The following is a 5,529-nucleotide window of genomic DNA, read 5'->3' on the forward strand; positions in this document are numbered from 1 at the left end:
TAATCCTAATTTTAAACAAAATACCCTCGGATAAAAATGATAAGTATGAGGTAGGCTTTCATCCTTCAGAATATCATGATTGGGGGTCTTGTTTCCGCCTGGGCATGTACCCGTGAAATAAAACACCACTTTTTAAAGCAAAATGTGTATTTCTAACCCAAAATCCGGCATGTAAAAAAACAACAAAATCACGAGTATTCAATGTGTTTCAGGTAGTACTAAAACTGTGTAAAGTTTCATCATAGTGCGACCGAGCAATCAAAAGTTACATTTATATGTATAGAATATTACTTTCATACAGGCCTGGGCTGCCTTAAGCCAACCGAGCTGCAAATACAACAACACAGTCGCTGAAATTAGCTGAAATTTTGAGACACACTTTCACAATAAAGACAGTTCAATTTTGTTGTAGTGGCGATAAAGCATTTTTACGCTACAAAATAATAAAATTAACAAATTACAAAAAATAATTTGCAGATATATGCCAGGGCCAGGGATTGCCTGGTCTTTGTCTGATCAGATGCTGATACTATTCAAGTCGCTCAGGTATTCAGCACGTACGGGAACTGATGGAAAGCTGTTTTTCCAGGCCAGTGAGTTGCAAAGGGATTACAATATTTTGTTAGACTTTCAGCAGCACAGAGATAGCATGAAAATGCACAATCTGTGGCCACTGACATGGAAAAATGAACCAATCTTGATAAAAACGTATGAGAAGTTATAAGACATATATACAAACAAAATCATGGGAGGAAATTTGTTTTCAACCAGAAATGCCATAACGGCACATATCAATATACGTCTGGGGTCAGTTTGACCCCATACGGTGGTTTGAGGGTTAAGTGGAATACAAGTGACAGGCAGGCGCTGCAAAACACACTGTGTAGTGCATTCTTCCACGAGAACTATCTAGCGTTGCTGTGTGTGCTGTTTACATTCCACCGGGATCACCGCACAGCGGGGACCTCATCAACCACCTGTTGACTGTTGTAGACGAGCTACGGTCGGCGTCCCCTGATATCGGACTCTGTATCGCTGGAACAGACCTTCAAGATCTCTGTAGAGGAAACCACCTTCATCAAATTGTGGACGTACTTACTAGAATGGATGCTACTCTGGACTGTATCATAACAAACCTGGACCACCTGTATCTCCCACCTGCACTGCTGTCACCACTGGACAGCAGCGATCACAACGTTGTACATCTCTTGCCCAAAACACAAGGTCAAGGGGCACAAGGTCGAGGGTCACCAGACCAATGCCGGAATCACTCAAGGATAAGGTTGTTTGGCCAATGGTTAGTCTCGCACGACTGGTACGAGGTCCTCACAGCGGACGACGTCCAAACTAAGACCAACATCTTTTACCGTACATTAACAGAGAAAATATACCAGCATTTTCCTGTGAAGGTTACCAGAATACACCACAGAGACAAGCCGTGGATCAACACCAAGATTAAAGCACTGATTAAAGAACGCCAACAAGCCTTCCAGTCCGGTAACAAAGTCAAGAGGAAATCATTGCGTAACACGTTTCAAAACAAAATCAGGAAAGCAAGAAAGAACTTCTACAGAAGCAAGGTTCAAGCCCTTCAAAAAGAAAACCCATCAAAGTGGTTCCAAGAGATCAAGAACATGCCCAACACAGAAAGGAAGAAACTCACATAGAGTGAATCTGGATAAAAAAACTCACATAAAGTGGATCTGAATAAAGTCAAGTCAAGTCACAGTGAACATTGAGGGCATCCCTTCGGAGGACTAAAAAAACAACAGCTAACGTGATCAACAAGGCCCTGTGTGAGATAACGTGTTCCCTGGAGCGGCTGGATCGCGGTAAGCTTCCTGCTTTCCTACCGTCTAAACTCGCAAGCCAAGTTCAGATGTAGGATGTGTATAATGAACTTCGCAAAGTCAAAGTAAGAAAGGCTGCCGGACCTGAAAACATCCCTAACAGAATCATGAAAGAGTTTGCGTATGAGTTGTCAACACCTGTCACATCCATAGTGAACGCTTCGTTAGCTGAAGGAATCGTCCCCGTGCAGTGGCGGCAAGCGAACGTTGTTCCTTTACCTAAGACCCGTCCACCATCCATCCAAGAACTCCGGCCCGTGTCCTTAACACCCGTCCTAGCCAAGATTGCAGAGCGATTTGTCGCGTCACTGCTCTCCGTCGACATCAGGCAGGGTATAGACAACAAACAGTTTGGATGCCTCCCGGGTCGGTCTACGACCCATTAACTAGTCGACATCGTAAAACAACTGGCTCAAACCGCTAACCGGAGAGGAACAATCACAAACCTTGTTACAACCGACTTCTCTAAGGCGTTTGACCGTGTCGACCATAACTTAGCGGTAACAAGCCTGCTGGACATGGGACTTCGACCTTCACTAGCCAACTGGCTATGTAGCTTTCTCACCGAAAGGTCACAAAGAGTAGTCTACAGCGGAGCCCACTCGGAATGGACTGTGACTACTTGTGGTCTTCCCAAGGGGACTGTGCTTGGTCCACTCATCTTCCTCGCCATCATCAATAGCGCGTATCAAGACTCTGCAGCATCACGGTGGAAGTTTGTGGATGCCATTAACTTGGCAGAGAGCCGACAGATCGACGCTACGTCTACATTACAAGCTGACCTTGACCAGCTCACCACTTGGACCACCAACCGACGAAAGAAGCTACACCCTAAAAAGTGCAAGGTGATGCAAGCTGTCCTTCTCTAAAACTACTGTCCCAAGACCACAGTTCTCTATAGCCGGCGAACCACTGTTAGAAGTTAAAACTGTGAAACTACTCGGCTTGCAGTTCCTGGCGGACCTCGGGTGGGATCTACATGTGAACCACGTAGTGAAAAAGGGGAACCAAAAACTGTACCTACTCAGACAACTGCGAAGTTTTGACCTTTCTTCAGAAGAACTGCTTGTGTGCTACAAGACCCTTGTGAATACCAGGGTGTGAATACGCCGCCCCCGCGTGGATTGCAGGTTTGACAACATCACAACGAGCCAGGATTGAGACTGTTCAGAAAAGGGCATGTCGTATAGTCCTTGGCCCTGCGTACACAACTTACATGGAAGCGTGTAGCAGACTGGAGCTACCCACACTAGAAGCCAGGCTTCGTGAACTGTGCAGCAGCTTTACAATGCGTCTGATTGAGTCAGAAACATTCAGGAACTGGTTCCAACCTACACAGGGCAACATCAACAACAGGAACACTAGAAACAATCATCTTCTGGCCACAATTAATACAAGGACAAACCGATACAAGAACAGTCCTATTCCTTACATGACCAACCTTCTGAATGGTCTCTAGCCATATATTGAACATGTTAGCGGCTGTAAGCTACTTGTGGTCACGCATTGTGCATGTCAACACTACATCATCGGTTTAACGTTAAATCTATCTGTTATAAGATAGCGTCTATGGTTGATTTTAAAATACAAATTTTGTTAAGATTACGCTGTATCTTCGTTAACCCTCAAACACCCGAGTGGGGTCCATTTGGACCCCAGGCGTAAATTTTGAAGAACCATTTGAACATTTTTTATCTGACGAAAAAATCCTTCCGTGACTTTGTCAGCCAATATCTTCTATACCTTCTCCTAAGTTTTTATGAAGATTGGTACAATACTGTGGAAGCTATAAAGAAAGTCCGTGATCAGTCCGTCTGGGGTCCAAACGGACCCCAGCCAAAAAGTGCAGGTTTTGAAACAAACTTTTGAGTCTAACTCCGTAACTACTTATCCTATCACCACCAAACTTTCAGAGAATAGTAAACATGTAAAAGTAAATCCTCCTTAAAACTTCTGTGTCATCACCATATAATATGACGACATTATGACGTCATTTAGCTTATAAGGGCGGCCATCTTGGATTATGACTAATGAAGTCATGAAATTAGCATAAATTATAAATTTTGAATCATGAAAATAGCATTAAACTTCATAGAATTTAATTGTTGTAAGAAAACATGCATGGTTTACCAAAAAAAAACTTGTTGAAATCGAAATTGGAATTTTTTTGCAAAAATATGCCTATCATAATTCCGTTGCCATGGCAACCTAAATAATGATAAATTTACTTTATTGACAAAAATATTTTGCAAACAATATTTTGTGATATATTACCAAGTTTCGTAGCTTTAGCACTAGCCGTTCATGAGTTATTGGACATAAAGGTTGCTGATGGCCTCAAAATTCCCCTCTCTGGTCAGAATGGGTTTAGTGCAAAACATGGTCCTTCTGATCTTTTGCATAAATTATGATAATGAGGTGGAATTAGCAACACCTTAACATGTCAAAATATTCCTCTTACATTGACGAAGCAATGTATGCACAATGATCACCGATAGGAATTGGAAGTGAGATGTTATGAACAAAACATTTTGGGGTCCGTTTGGACCCCACTCGGTCATTTTAGTCGCAAAAAAAGGTCGGGTGCTTGAGGGTTAAAGTTGTATTTGCCTAGCTATGCCAATGATTCTTAATTGTAATATTATCATATAGCCAGTCGCCACGGACCAATCAGAAGGCCCCGTTCCACGTTGGTTATGACGCAGTAAGATATAGATTCCGTTTAGGCTAGGCCGGTGTGTTCGGTCATTCTGATCGGTCAATCAGGCCCCGTTCCACGTTGGTTATGACGAAGTAACATATAGATTCCGGCCAGGCCGGTGTGTTTGGTCCTTCTGATTGGTCAGAAGGGACTGGCTATATGATAATATTACAATTAAGAATCATTGGTGTCAGCAATGTTCTTCAAAACAATAAATTTCTGCACTACACATCGGTGCCGTACCCGAAATCGATGTACTTTAATTACATATCTGTATTTGTCACAGCTGTCTCATAATATTTGTCTTTCCTCTACCCGTGCAGCTGACTCCGAGTTGAGGGAGGTTGTGGAAGAGGCGAGGTCGCTCCTGGAGGAACTTGATGAGACCAGTGAACACTTGGATACACGGGAACTACAGAACGAGGAAGTGGAGAACATACTCGCGGATCAGGAAGGAGGTCAACGGAGAAGGACTTACGAGTAAAGTTGAAATTGGTTTAGAATCAAAGGACGATTGGTCGTCGATTTTATTTTCTTTGGTTGAAAATTTTTTTGTCTCGTCTTATTCCAATCACACAACATGCAATGTTCTTCAACCTGAAAAATGTCAATTTGAGCTCGGAAAAAATTGTGTCTAAACATGGATTCAATCTGTTGGCTAAAAAGATCATCCACTTGTTAGATATGTATTAAAGCCAATCATTATGTTATGCATGTTCGACATTTTGTGCACTTGACTCTTGTTGATTGAATAAAAGTTATTAAAAGCAAACTGAAGTAGTTTTTTTCAATTTACATAAATGAGCGGGAGCTCGACCAAAGTAAGTAAATAAGTGAATGTATTACACACTATTTCATTTTACTTGTTACAGTTCCACGTTAGGTTACTGGTGACTACTCTCAAGATAGTACCCAGGCTGGCTCTTGGACACACAACGTGGTACAATACATCCCACAACGTAAAATGATGAACTAAGT

This window comes from Branchiostoma floridae, chromosome 9 (assembly GCF_000003815.2).
Source record: "Branchiostoma floridae strain S238N-H82 chromosome 9, Bfl_VNyyK, whole genome shotgun sequence".
In the NCBI taxonomy this organism is placed as follows: domain Eukaryota; kingdom Metazoa; phylum Chordata; class Leptocardii; order Amphioxiformes; family Branchiostomatidae; genus Branchiostoma; species Branchiostoma floridae.